The sequence below is a fragment of the Pongo abelii genome, chromosome 9 (genome assembly GCF_028885655.2).
Source record: "Pongo abelii isolate AG06213 chromosome 9, NHGRI_mPonAbe1-v2.0_pri, whole genome shotgun sequence".
Taxonomy (NCBI): domain Eukaryota; kingdom Metazoa; phylum Chordata; class Mammalia; order Primates; family Hominidae; genus Pongo; species Pongo abelii.
The window spans coordinates 106,290,730-106,306,745 of record NC_071994.2 but is presented as its reverse complement, the minus strand read 5'-3'; the positions used below and the strand labels follow the sequence as shown (position 1 = coordinate 106,306,745).

The 16,016-nt window shown below is 36.8% G+C and overlaps 1 protein-coding gene across 6 annotated transcripts in view; it reads right to left on the bottom strand.

Annotated features, from left to right (window-relative positions):
* DYNC2H1 (dynein cytoplasmic 2 heavy chain 1) overlaps window positions 1–16,016 on the bottom strand; it is a 360,273-nt gene that overhangs the window by 197,638 nt on the left and 146,619 nt on the right.

Genomic DNA, 16,016 nt, shown 5'->3' with positions numbered 1-16,016 from the left:
TCAGATTGCTTTCTACATCTTAGAAACACTTCAAGTTAGGGTGGGGTCAGAGTAAGTGATCAAATTTTTAGAGAAAGCGCTAACAATTATGCAGTGGGCCCATGTCATTAAAAAACAAAACAAAACTAACTTAGCCAGGTGAAACATTAATACAATTGTGAAATTTGATTAGTCATTATCCACCAAATCCACTCCATGCATTAGCAATCTTCAGTTTGTCACTGTGTAGGTTTAAACATATGGGTGACTACATGCAATTATGACAACTATTTTCTCCTTACTAGATAGATTAATTTCCTAAATCAAACAGGAAACTCTAGTGAACTCTTCATTTTCCACACAAGAAGAAAAGTTATACCAAATAAGCCCAAACAACAAATAATTCCTTCAATGTGTTATCACTTAGAAAGTTAAAACATGAGTAACTAACTGAGGTTAGATAACACAGAAAAAACTATCAGATAACCCAATATTTCACAGGTAAAACACAAGCAGAACCAAAAACAGGCTGTCAATAAATAGGTATCAAAAAGACACCAAATCACATAGAAGGAGAGTTATCAAAGGAGAAGGTCATATCTACTTTATCAGAAAACTAGAACACAGATTATGCTCAAAAATTTCTCAGTAAAGGAAGGACAGAAAAAAAGAAGGGAAGATAGAAAAATAAGGTAGAAATTAAGATTCAGACTTTCAGGAGCAATCTAAAAGACAAAATAAAAAGAAAGAAGGAAGAAACAAAGTCAAAGAATGTAGGAAGTGAATTCAATAATATGCCGCATACATTCTACTAAGTGCTGCCGGTAGTCTTAGGAGGATCATACTCTTTGACTTCAAGTCTTTGAAATTAAATAATATATTTACAAAGAATTGAAAACTAATTTTTCCATAAGTAAGAATTGTTCCAATTTTTGAGAACATATTAAATTAAATAAGAGCCACAAGTTTATATAGGGCATACAAAATTGAGTAAATAAAATTATGTCTTTATTAAAATATAATAAAACATCTTTCTGGTAAAACAATACTGTGTCAGACATACAGTATGAAAATGGAGAAGATATAATTGTAACATGATGTATCAAAAACACCACTCTTAAATACAAGGTACCTATGCAAAATAAGATTTGATGTTTTAATCTTTTAAATATTGTGGAAATAAACCAACTTGTTTCCATTTATGGGAAGAATGTTTTTAATCCACACAGTATACTAACTCTACTCTCCATGAGACTGGGTAGGCCTTGTTCTCCACTGCAACCCTATTACCTACAATAGGCAGGTGGATAACAAGTATTTCTTGCAAGAACAGTCTCATTATATGGGCATTAAGAACCCACACAGAGCCGGGCATGGTGGCTCATGCCTGTAATCCCAGCAATTTGGGAGGCCAAGACAGGCGGATCACCTGAGGTCAGGAGTTCGAGAGCAGCCTGGCCAACATGGTGAAAATCTGTCTCTACTAAAAATACAAAAATTAGCTGGGTGTGGTGGCATGCACCTATAGTTCCAGCTACTCGGGAGGCCGAGGCAGGAGAATCACTTCAACTCTGGAGGCGGAGGTTGCAGTGAGCCAAGATCTCACCATTGCACACTCCAGCCTCAGCAACAAGAGTGAAACTCCGTGTCAAAAAAAAAAAGAAAAAAAGAACCCACACAGATCCAGAATCAAGAAACTGTATACAAATTCCATCCCTCCTATTTTACTAGCCAGGTGACCTTAGCCAGAAACAAATTACATCATCTCTCTTGACTTCAGTTTCCTTCTCTGTAACAGGGGGACAATAATATTAAATACGATCTACCTCACTGCATTATTTTAATAATTAGATTAGATAATGTATCTGAAGCACTTATCATGGTACCTAGCACACTCTAAACGCCCAATAAACATTCGTTATTATCATTTCATTAGTACTAATAATGAATAAAACAGATCCTACATTTTATTTAATCATTATTAATCTTTTTGTCTATGGAACACAATACCAACTTGCAGGAAATTAAGATAGAAAATCAGCAACTGGTGTCTCAGTTCTAGCAAAATGGAAGATGAAAGACTAATTTTCAAAACTTTCCAGCTACAAATACCTAAAATCTTCGATAAAAGGTCCTCAAGCATCAGAAAAAAAGAGGGAATTGAAAACCAGAGCGGCATTAAAACCAGCTATGGTTGCCTTAGAGGAAAACAGTCATGGTAACCTAGGGCACAACCCACCAGAGGCAACATAAGGAGAAATATTAACAATGAGATTTATTTCTTTCTAAAACTTGGGCCCTTAAAGAATTACATTACCAGTAAAAATATGAACCAGAAAAAAGTGCTCATGCTCACAAGAACCAACAAATATATTTTGCAAATTTTCTAAAAATAAGCTTGTATCATTTGCGTTTTTAAAAAAACCCAGTAAATGTTTGTTAACAAAAAGAAGCCATCTATTAAGCACAAACCTTCCTACCAAGTTTTAACAGATAATTTATATAGCTTTTCCCATACTGTAATACTTTACATCTAGTATTATATGTATGTGTAATTATAAACCTACAGATTGGGATAAATATGAGATTAAGTCACAATTTATACAAAACATACATACAACGAAAAGACCTTCTTGCAAATACTACAAGCAAGTTATTTCCTTGCCTACAAGAAAATCACACCTACATACGTAAAATTTATTTTATAAAAGTATATATTGGGGATGTGCGTGTGTGTGTGTGTGTGTGTGTGTAGTACTCAATAACTATTTCTTGATTAAGTGAATTAACAAAAACAAACATGTGACCATGTAAAAAAAAGTTCCACATCATATGTCATCAGAAAAAGGCAAATTAAAATAAGTCACTACTATACACCTATGAGAAAGGCCAAAATCCAAAACACTGATGGCACCAAATAATGGTAAGGATGTTGAGCAACAGAAACCCTCACTAATTGCTGGCAGTAATGCAAAAGGGTACAGCCACTTTGGAAGGCAGGTTAGCGGTTTCTTACAAAACAAGACATATTCTTACCATATGATCCAGCAATTGCCTTCCTTGGTATTTACCTAAACGTGTTGAAATATTATGTCTACACAAAAACCTGCATATGCATGTTTACAGCTGCTTTATTCATAATTGTCAAAACTTGGAAGCAACCAAGATTTTCTTCAGCAGGTGCCGAATGGATAAACTGTGGTCCTCCAGATAATGGAATTTTAATCAACATTAAAAAGAAATGAGATATTATGCCATGAAAAAAACATGAAAGAACCTTAAACACACAATAGTAAGTGAAAGAAGACAATCTACAAAGGCTACATACTGACATACTGTATGATTCCAATTATATGACAAATATAATTAGAATATAATTTCAAACAGGCAAAACTATAGGCAGTAAAAGGATCAGCGTTTGCCAGGGGTTAAGTGAGCAGGAATGATAAGGCAGAGAATATTTTAAGAGCAGTGAAACTACTCTGTAAGATACTAGAATGGTGAACACATGTCATTTAAATTTCTCAAAATCCATATAAGGTACAATATCAAGAGTGAACTTTAATGTAAACTATGAACTTCAGGTGATTAGGATGTGTCAATGTAGGCTGAACAGTTTTAACAAGTGTACCACTCTGGTGCAGGATTTTGATAGTGAAGAAGGCTGTATAGTATGTGGAGGCATGGAATGTATGGGAAATCTCTATACTTTCTGCTTAATTTTGCCATGAACCTAAAACTACTCTAAAAAATAAACCCTACTTTAAAAAAATGCATTCACAACTATAACATAGCCAATGAATATTACATAGATGAATTTTATTTTATTTATTTGTTTATTTTTGAGACGGAGTCTCTCACTGTCGCCCAGGCTGGAGTGCAGTGGCGCAATCTCAGCTCACTGCAACCTCCACCTCCCAGGTTCAAGTGATTCTCCTGCCTCAGCCTCCCCAGTAGTTGGGATTATAGGTGCCCACCACCACACCTGGCTAATTTTTGTATTTTTAGTAGAGACGGGGTTTTGCCATGTTGGCCAGGTTGGTCTCCAACTCCTGACCTCAGGTCATCTGCCTGCCTCAGTCTCCCAAAGTGCTGGGATTACAGGCATGAGCCACCACGCCCAGCCTACATAAATAAATTTTAAAACCCTCAAAACATAACAGATCTAAGCAATTGGCCATTGTTCAAGTGTGGCTGAAAAACCCCCAAAAACAGTTACAACCAACTAATATGTACATGAAACAACTACCGTGAGAATTAAAATACTGTAAAAAGCAAGGCATGTCTTTTGGGGAGATGTGTAGGGTAGCATTCTTAGGTATTAGGTTAAAATTCAGATTTGTAGTTAAATAATGATGAGCTGGAGAAGCTACTAAGATGAATATTTTATAAATTAATGAATCTTTAAAATGATTATAATAACATATATAGTTTAAGGTAAAGAAATATATAATTACCGATAAAGATAAATAAGACAATAAATGTATTAATTCAAAACCTTTATCATTTAATGATATAGTTCAATACTTATAATTTAATGATATAGCAAATTCTTTTCACTTGTTTTGATGTTTGTTTTTATAGACACGGTCTCACTCTGTTGCCCAGGCTGGAGTGCAGTAGTGTGATCATAGCTCACTACAGCCTCAGACTCCTGGACTCAAGTGATCCTTCCACCTTGACCATGCAAAGTGCTGGGATTACATGTATGAGTCACCATGCCTGGCCTAGGTAATTCTTTATGACAGATATATATATCTGTGACACACACAGATATATATATGTACATATATATATATACACACACACACACAAATGTACACACAGTACTACTACATTTATTTTAGCCATTTCTTCACTTGTACTGAAGAAGAATAATGTAGTCTCTAGGTTCAAGGAACAGAATTAAAGCCTCTGTCAGTCCATGATCCTCAGATTATCCACTGGAGTCAGTAAACTAATTGCTAATTATTACTGAGCCCAAAACTCTAAAATGTTGTCAAAAAATAGGCACATAATATGTGGACAATAAGTGGGTAATGGTGGTTACCCTTCTCCCGTTATCTGGTTACAGAAGATATCCTGACCTTAAGAATGAGCATATAATTACGGTGTTGCTCAATCACATTGTAGCACTCCATAGACATTGATACAAGGGTTGCCACGTGACCTAAGACAGGCCAACCAGGATCTTCTTCCTTAATTTTCTAAGCTGAAAATGGCAAAGAAAGCTCTTTTGGCCCTATATCTGGTTGCCTACCTGTACCAATAAATCCCTTCAGCCATAAGTATTTGACAATAACATTATAAAGCAGAACAATAATGATTCAAGAATAAAACTAAAAACACAATTTACAGAAAAAGAGAAAAAGAACATGAGCACAAGTGCATGGTTGCATTATTTCCAGTTAAACTGAATTAAAATTAAGAATAAATAAATTAAGGGGCTGGGTGCCATGGCTTACACCTGTAATCCCAACATCCTGGGAGGTAGAGGCGGGCAGATGACTTGAGCTCACGAGTTTGAAACCAGCCTGGGAAAAATGGTGAAATCCCGTCTCTACAAAAAGTACAAAAAGTAGCCACCCATGGTGGTGTGTGCCTATAGTCCCAGTATTTGGGAGGCTGAGGTGGGAGGATGGCTTGAGCTCAGGAGGCAGAGGTTGCAGTGAGCCGAGATCGCACTACTGCACTCCAGCCTGGGCAATAGAGCAAGACTCTATCAAAAAAAGAAAGAAGAAAGGAAAAGAGAAGAGAAGAGAAGAGGAAAAGAAAAGAAAAGAAAAGGGGAGGGGAGGGGAGGGGAGGGGAGGGAAGGGAAGGGAGAAAAAATGAATAAATTAAGGCTTTCTGAATAGTTATTTTTTTTAAAAACTGTCAAAATCCAAACGAGCAAATATTTTGGTATCTTTAAAATCCTTCATCTATTTTTGCTTTATCAGATGAAGAAATCTGGTCACTTTAATTCAACGACAATTTATTTCAATATACTTGAGTTTTGTTAAAAAATATTTTAATATCAAGGGGATATATAACAAGCAAAATCTCAAGTGAATAACTCTCTAAATGAATAGCTAATGAAGAAAAATTAATAAATGACAGTAGGCCATCAGATGGTTTAAGTCAACCATACCTCCCATACCATTAAATCCCATACACTCTAGTAAATAATCAGAGTGAAACTACTAGATCAGGATTAATATGACATTAGGACATCTTAAAGTGAATCTTATAGTTGAGATCAAGTCCACATTTCCAGGCATAGTGGTTTGTTTCAACTGCATCTTATCAGCAAGAAATCTTCAGCATCAAGCAGGATGCACTAGAATTTCTTTTTTATTTATTTATTTATTTATTTTATTATACTTTAAGTTCTAGGGTACATGTGCAGAACGTGCAGGTTTGCTACATATGTATACATGTGCCATGTTGGTGTGCTGCACCCATTAACTCGTCATTTACATTAGGTATATCTCCTAATGCTATCCCTCCCCCATCCCCCCACCCCAAGACAGGCCCTGGTGTGTGATGTTCCCCTTCCTGTGTCCAAGTGTTCTCATTGTTCAATTCCCACCTATGAGTGAGAACATGCAGTGTTTGGTTTTTTGTCCCTGTGATAGTTTGCTCAGAATGATGGTTTCCAGCTTCATCCATGTCCCTACAAAACACATGAACTCATCATTTTTTATGGCTGCATAGTATTCCATGGTGTATATGTGCCACATTTTCTTAATCCAGTCTATCATTGATGGATATTTGGGTTGGTTCCAAGTCTTTGCTATTGTGAGTAGTGCCGCAATAAACATATGTGTGCATGTGTCTTTATAGCAGAATGATTTATAATTCTTTGGGTATATACCCAGTAATGGGACGGCTGGGTCAAATGGTATTTCTAGTTCTAGGTCCTTGAGGAATTGCCACACTGTCTTCCACAATGGTTGAACCAGTTTACAGTCCCACCAACAGTGTAAAAGTGTTCCTATTTCTCCACATCCTCTCCAGCACCTGTTGTTTCCTGACTTTTTAATGATCGCCATTCTAACTGGTGTGAGATGGTATCTCATTGTGGTTTTGATTTGCATTTCTCTGATGGCCAGTGATGATGAGCATTTTTTCATGTGTCTGTTGGCTGCATAAATGTCTTCTTTTATCCTCTAGATGTAAGTTAAAGATTATTAGCTGTAAATCTTAGTTTTTTCCTCTGTATAACAGAATTGTTGTAAGCATTAAATGGCAGTATATATAAGGCACTTAACAAAAGGTGAGCAGTAAAATAACTATCTGATATACAGTAAACTGATATACTATATAATAGTCATATCAAATTTACTTCCAAAACATTCCATAAACCCCACGATCCTCAAAGAGACTAAGGAAGCAGTAAAAAATCTAAGTAATTCATTCCTTCTACTTCTACTCTACTATATTTATTGCTTTCAAATATGTTCAATGAAAAGTATAAAAGAAATGTTACCTTGTGAAGAGAAGTCACGCTTTAAGCTCAAAGCAGTTTATATAACATTGAACTTGGGCACTCACATATTGCTTGAGACTAAATCACTCATTTTAATGAATAATTTTATGCACATTCAACTGTATTTTCAGAAAACTCAAAGGATTAGATACAATTCTAGGAGTTTCAAAGTTATTTAAGCAGAAGAAAATTCTCTCACTTATTAAGATTCACTTTAGTAGCCACAAGTTACAAAATTTCTAAACATCCAACCACAGAACTTCTACTTTTTCATGTAAGAAAAACTAATCTTAGTAGAAAAAATAGCAGAATCCAAATTAAATTATTTGCACACTAAATACAATCACGTGAGGTTAGTAATATTATACTTTAAAACATAATATATAGCTAAATTTTACTGCATCAACAAACAAATTCATATGCAAAAGGAGGCAAGGTGAGCGGCATAGACATTAACTTTCAAGAAGTTTGCATGAAAACAATTTCTCCTCATATTCCACCATTTTTCTATGCCATTTCAAATCTAAGATATTAATTCCAAGAAGTAAGGGAAACAGTAAGAATATAGTATTCTACTTCCTGTGGATTCAGTTACCTACAGTAAACAGTGGTCTGAAAATATTAAATGGAAAACCCCAAAAACAAAGATTTCATAGATATTAAATTGCAAGCCATTCTGAGTAACATGATGAGATCATGTGCTGTCTGGCTCCATCCTGTCTGGGTCATCAATTGTCCCTTTGTCCAGTAGATCCATGCCATATATGCTACCTGTCCGTTAATCACTTAGTAGCCATCTCAGTTATCAGATCAACAGATCACAAGAAGGGTGAGTACAGTACAATAAGATAGTTCGAGAGAGAGAGAGAGTTACCACATCATATAATTTTCATTACTATATATTGTTACAATTGTTCTATTTTACTATTAGTTATTATTGTTAATCTCTTACTGTGCCTAATTTATAAATTAAACTTTATCACAGATATATATCTGTAGATATAGATATGTATAGGATAATACCAAAGCCTACATATATTATGTTTCTTCCTATAGGGTTTGGTACTATCTACAGTCTTAGGCACCCATGCGGGGTGTCTTGGAATGTATCCCACATAGATAAGAGATGACTACTGCACATGCTCCCAATCCTTCCTTCCAACCATTTTCTTTATTATTATTATTATTATTTATTATTATTATTTTTGAGATGGAATCTTGCTCTGTCACCCAAGCAGGAATGCAGTGGTGCGATCTCAGCTCACTGCAACCTCTGCCTCCTGGGTTCAAGCAATTCTCGTGCCTCAGTCTCCAGAGTAGGTGGGATTACAGGCACACCCCACCATGCCCAGCTAATTTTTGTATTTTCAGTAGAGATGGGGTTTCACCATGTTCGTCAGACTGATCTTGAATCCTGACCTCAGGTGATCTGCCTGCCTTGACTCCCAAAGTGCTGGGATTACAGGTGTGAGCCACCGCGCCTAGCTCCAACCATTTTCTGTATACTCACCCAATATAGTTGAAAATGAATACTCGAACAACTTCCATTATTTTGTACCTATTCTAAATTATAAAGTGAAATGAAGAAACAATACATAAAGGTACTTAGACATAAAAAATTGTTTTATTATAATCATAAGTTTTAGGGAACAAAATATATAATCTATCCTACAATTGTCTGAAATAGGTAACTGAAATAAAAACTTTTGATCTCTTGAAGAAAAAACAATGGAATAGCTAATAATATAAACTGAAAGGGCTAGACAGCTGTCTTTATCTGTTTTAGTTTATTAACAGTCTAAATTTCCTGCTACAAAATAAGTCAATCATGTTTCTCTTCCAGGTCAACTTGCTTTCAGTTCAATGTGATGTTAATATTAATAATCCTAGTCTCTCTCTGTTTCAAGAGTCTACTGTTGCCATACTGCTGTCACCAACACAACAGCAAATTCAGCATGAGAGAAACCTAGCAGGTAGTTTAATGTTATGCTGACTGCTAAAAACCCTAAAAGTTTTCATTAAATATAAAATTGGTTCCATTCTAAGTAAGGTTGTAGTGATAAATTTGAGAAATGTATCTCATTGCTTTATGATTAATGTGCTTTCTGAATTTTTATTAATCACTGAAACTCTATGGAATGTTGAATTTAATATTACTCAAACAGAAATATGAATTTTCCAAAACAGATATTCCATCATCAATTAAAACATGTCTTAAAAATAGCTTTTTAAAAATGACTTTCACTTGTTCACAATAGAAAAGTATTATTCAAAGTAAGCAATGAAAAATCCCAATTGAGTACTAACTAAAATATTAATAAGCTTAAGCCTCTCAACATCTGTCCTAGTGAACAAAATGCTGCCTTTTGCCTAATATATGCATTTTTAAAAGTTAAAGTAACTTCGAAGAAATAATCTCACTGCAGTCACTATAGTTCAGTAATATATTAAATCATTTTATCCTTCCCAAATTACATTATAAAATATGACACAGGGGTTCAAATTTCATCAGTGAATATACTGTATTACTAACGATAAAATGAGAATATATAAACTGAGATAAGACACATAGCTTAGAAACAAGCAACTAACTCCTAATAAGAAAAGCTCCTAATATTTGAAATGAACAAGAAGGAAGTTTATATTCTCTTTTGCCATAAACAATTTTTAAGAATAATATTTATTGATAACATATCCACTTTCAAAAAAGATTTGGGGCAGCTTAAAATAACTAGCTCCATAACATTTGCATAAATCACAGCCCATTTCAGTGTAAAAGTCTTAGAAATAAAAATTTAAAAACCATTAAACACATTATTACAAGACTGACCAATAATGAAACTTTGTAGGCTTAATATATTGCCTAGAAAATAAAACAGATTAAAACTACATTAAAAAAAACTACTCATACAAATCTAACAACCTATAAATATAAATTGAGTAAATCCAATGATTAAAAAATAGAAGATAATAATTACAGCAAAATAGACTTGTTCTATATAAAGGAAAAGCTTATTTAAAATATCAAGAAAACACATGAATATGGCAAGGTAAGGGAGGAAGGTAGAAATAAACAACTTTAAAAACAATAAAGAAGATACAAAACAATAAGATAACATTTATAAACCATAGCTTGGTAAAAATTTAAAGGACTGATAACATCCTGGGTTGATAACGTGCAACAAAGGAGATAAAGATATACCTTTATTAATATGTGGGTAGAGATATTAGCTGGTAAAAAGCTTTTCAGAAAGCAATCTGCTAATATTCAATAAGATTTATAAAGCAATCCTTGGACCAGCAATTATACTTACAGAAATTTACTGAATAGAAATACTTACACTATACATAAAAATAAGTGTACCATATAGGATATTCACTATAGTCACGTATAAGAACAAAAAATGTATAAATAATCTAATATTCACTGAGAGTAGTACATAAAGTAGTACACGGTCATATTATAAAATACCACACAGTCACTAAAAATAATGAAGTTAACATGTTTATACTCATGGAAAGATCTTCAGGCCTTACTACAAAAAAAAGAGAGAAACTATGGAACAAAATATATGGCAAGAAAAATTTAAAAATTATATCTATATATTTGTACTTATGAATATAAACAGGAAATGGATGATAAGGAACAAATCAAACCTTGAACTGGTTTACTCTGGTGAAGGAATAAGGGATGGAAATAGTTAAATGGATCTTTAAGGTTTCCTTTCTATATAGTTCCATTAAACTTGAAACTCTAAAAATATTTTAAAGTTTTGTTTGTATAATGAAAAAGTTTTAAGTATTGCATGAGATAATACATTATACAATGTTAGACAAAACAGGATCTATAACTAATGAAAGTATCACTATGAAGGTTATCTTCATAATTAGGATCATAACATTTTAGTAACAAAATGGCTTTGAGATCATTTGCTTATAATTTCCCATTTTACACAAGGTAAAATTGAGGCTTAAAAAGTGACGTTTGGATTATAGTCAAGTGCACAGTCTTTAAAAGGAAAATATACAGCGTGGAAGGCAAGATGACCTACTAGATGCAACCAGGTGGAACAGCTCCCACTGAGGGGCCAAGAAGACTGGTGGGCCCTAACAGATCTTCAGAGGGAAAGCACCAAGAGTGATACAGGGAAGACACAGAAGCTGGGTTGAAGGAGGAGAAAGCTGGGAACCCTACCCAGAGCTACTGCACACCTGGACTTGTTCCTGGCCCTCAGTGGCTCCGGGGACTAAGCGAGTTGAACTGGCAAGATGCAACCTTTTCTCACCACAGGCCTCTGGAACCCAGGCAGGAAAAGACCCCTTGACCACCACAGACACTTGAGTTGGCAGGGAGAGGGGCTTAGAGAAGTGGTAGGGGCAGCAAGCCAGCTGATGTGGAGCCCAGGGGGTTTGGTACTGGAGTATGTGCAGCAGAGCTGGCCAAGGACGGCCATTTCCGGCTCAATTTGCTCCCATTGGAGACTTTAGCTCTAAGGGAACTGTTTGTCCTGAACTCTGCAGGGCAGTCTTGCCCATTAGACTAGCTGTTTTAACCTCAGCACCCCTTGGTCTGCTGGCATCCCCAGAAGCCCCAATATGGCCACGCCTGCTTGCAGGGCAGCCTCAGGTGCCCAGGGGACCTGCATTGGCAGACTGTGCCTGACTGGCTGAGAGCTCCAGCAGAGCTGTCTCCACAGCTATGAACCAGCCCATGCGCTCCCTCCCCACACTCCAGCTTCCCCACTATCCACAGCAACTCCACACATCTTTGCCGTGCATGTATGCATGGCCAGCTTTTGCTTTCCTTGCCATACCAGCATGTAAAATTGCAGTCTACCCAACCTCCCACCACCCACCACCACTGCAAAAAGAGCCTTGGCAGGCAGAGAACCAGCTGGCCCCACCCCCGCCAGTGGCTGACTTTTGTGCTAAGACTGCCACTGGAATGGAACTAAGTGCAGAGAAGAGAGGATTCTCCCCAGACCTGAGTGACCACTCCTGCTTGCAGGGGCATAGAGAAGGCACCCACCTGCACCCACAGGGGCCCCACCCTTGAGCCAACACCACCTGCAGTGTGATCATGCACACAGTCATCAGCAGGGGCTCTACATGCCCTCCCCACAGCTGCGCTGCCTCCCCCACCTTGATTAATGCAAGCAGAAAGGTAGGCACTCTGGGACCATTTAGTACCCTGACACAGCTGCCGCTACCACTGCTGCTGGCACATGCAAACAGGGATGAATCCCACTGTAATCGCACTATGAAACACTTTAGGTAACACCACCTATCCCAGTGTAGTGACCAGTGGTCACAGAGCGCCTTGCCCCTCCCACCCCACCCACCCCGACTGCCTTACGTGTGGATTCCCAACCACAGTGGATTCCTAACCCCAAGGAGCCAGAGATCAAAGTTGGGGCCCAATACGAGTCCCCCGGAGTTAGGGCACACAGTCCAGGAAATGGGAGATGAGCGCTGGCCCACTAAAATCTTCCAGAAACAAAAGCAGTTAACTAAATCCACCTTAAACCTCAATCAAACATTCAATGTCATTAAACAGAATAAAGGAAAAACAAAAAAACCAACGAAAGGTGAGCAACCTCAAAGACTGAAGATAGGTAGGCCCAAAAAGATGAGAAATAACCAGCCCAAGAAACCTGAAAGCTCAAAAGGCCAGAGTGCCTTCTTTCCTCCAAACAACTGCATCACCTTTCCAGCAAGCAACCAGATTGAGATGGTTGAAATGACAGAAATAGAATTCATAATATGGATAAAGAAGATAACAGAATTCAAAATAAAGATCATTGAGCTACAGGAATACATTGAAAGGCAATCCAAGAAAGCTAAAAATCATGATAGAAACAATGCAGGGACTGACAGACAACCTAGTCGGTATAGAGAAGAATGTAACTGATCTGATACAGCTGAAAAACTTACTACAAGAATTTTATAAGGCAATCTAAATTATTAAGGGCAGAACAGATGAAGTGGAGGAAAGAATGTGAGAGCTTGAAGACTATCTTTCTTTTCTGTTTTTTAAAATTTTACTTTAAGTTCTGGGATACTTGTGCTGAACGTGCAGGTTTATTACATAGGTATACATGTGCCATGGTGGTTTGCTACACCGATCAACCCATCATCTAGGTTTTAAGCCCTACCTGCATTAGGTATTTGTCCTAATGTTCTCACTCACTTTTTACCCCACCCCCCAACAGGCTCCAGTGTGTGATGTTCTCCTCTCTGTGTCCATGTGTTCTCATTGTTCAACTCCTACCTAAGTGTGAGAACATGTGGTGTTTGGTTTTCTGTTCCTGTGTTAGTTTGCTGAGAATGATGGTTTCCAGCTTCATCCACGTCCCCGCAAAGGACATGAATTCATCCTTTTTTTGTATCCTGAGACTTCGCTGAAGTTGCTTATTAGCTTAAGGAGCTTTGGGGCTGAGACGATGGGGTTTTCTAAATATACAATCATGTCATCTCCAAACAGAGACAATTGGACTTTCTCTCTTCCTATTTGAATACTCTTTATTTCTTTCTCTTGCCTCTTTGCCCTGGCCAGAACTTCCAGTACTATGTTGAATAGGAGTTGTGAGAGAGGGCATCCTTATCTTGTGCCAGTTTTCAAAGGGAATGCTTCCAGCTGTTGCCCATTCAGTATGATATTGATATTGATTCATATTCAGTATGACATTGGCTGTGGGTTTGTCATAAATAGATCTTATTATGTTGAGATACATTCCATCAACACCTAGTTTATGGAGCTTTCAGCATGAAGGTGTGTTGAATTTTATTGGAGGCCTTTTCCACATCTATTGAGATAATCATGTGGTTTTTGTCATTGGTCCTGTTTATGTCATGGATTACATTTATTGATTTGCATATGTTGAACCAGCCTTGCATCCCAGGGATGAAGCTGACTTGATTGTGGTGGATACGCTTTTTGATGTGCTGCTGGATTCGGTTTGCCAATATTTTATTGAGGATTTTCTAATCAATGTTCATCAGCGATATTGGCCTGAAATTTTCTTTTTTTGTTGTGTCTCTGCCAGGTTTTGGTATCATGATGATCCCAGTCTCATAAAATGAGTTAGGTAGGGGTCCCTCTTTTTCTATTGCATGGAATAGTTTCAGAAGGAATGGTACCAACTCCTCTTTTTACCTCTGGTAGAATTTGGCTGTGAATCCATCTGACCCTGGGCTTTTTTTGGTTGGTAGGCTATTAATTACTGCCTCAATTTCAGAACTTGTTATTGGTCTATTCAGGGATTCGACTTCTTCCTGGTTTAGTCTTGGGAGGGTGTATGTGTCCAGGAATTTATCCATTTCTTCTAGATTTTCTAGTTTATTTGCGTAGAGGTGTTTATAATATTCTCTGATGGTAGTTTGTATTTCTGTGGGATCGGTGGTGATATCCCCTTTATCATTTTTTATTGTGTCTATTTGATTCTTCTCTCTTTTCTTCTTTATTAGTCTTGCTAGCGGTCTATTTTGTTGATCTTTTCAGAAAACCAGCTCCTGGATTCATTGATTTTTTTAAGAGTTTTTCGTGTCTCTATCTCCTTCAGTTCTGCTCTGATGGCTGTTTCTCGTCTTCTGCTAGCTTTTGAATGTGTTTGCTCTTGCTTCTCTAGTTCTTTTAATTGTGATGTTAGGGGGTTGATTTTAGATCTTTCCTACTTCCTCCTGTGGGCATTTAGTGCTATAACTTTCCCTCTAAACACTGCTTTAGCTGTGTTCCAGAGATTCTGGTACATTGTGTCTTTGTTCTCGTTGGTTTCAAATAACTTATTTATTTCTGCCTTAATTTTGTTATTTACCCACTAGTCATTCAGAAGCAGGTTGTTCAGTTTCCATGTAGTTGTGCAGTTTTGAATGAGTTTCTTAATCCTTAGTTCTAATTTGATTGCACTGTGTTGTGAGAGACTATTTGTTATGATTTCCGTTCTTTTCCATTTGCTGAGGAGTGTTTTACTTCCAATTATGTGGTCAATTTTAGAATAAGTGTGATATGGTGCTGAGAAAAATGTATATTCTGTTGATTTGGAGTGGACAGTTCTGTAGATGGGGTGGAGTTAGGTCTGCTTGGTCCAGAGCTGAGTTCAACTCCTGAATATCCTTGTTAATTTTCTGTCTCATTAATCTGTCTAATATTGACAGCGTGGTGTTAAACTCTCTCATTATTACTGTATGGGAGTCTAAGTCTCTTTGTAGGTCTCTAAGAACTTGCTTTATGAATCTGGGTGCTCCTGTACTGGGTGCATATATATTTAGCATAGGTAGCTCTTCGCGTTGCATTGATCCCTTTACCATATGCAACGCCCTTGTCTTTTTTGATCTTTGTTCATTTAAAGTCTGTTTTAGCAGAAACTAGGATTGCAACCCCTGCTTTTTTTTTTTTTTTTTTTTTTTTTTTTTCTTTTTTTTGCTTTCCATTTGCTTGGTAAATATTCCTCCATCCTTTTATTTTGGGCCTATGTGTATCTTTGCACATGAGATGGGTCTCCTGAATACAGCACACCGATGGGTGTTGACTCTATCCTATTTGCCAGTCCGTGTCTTTTAACTG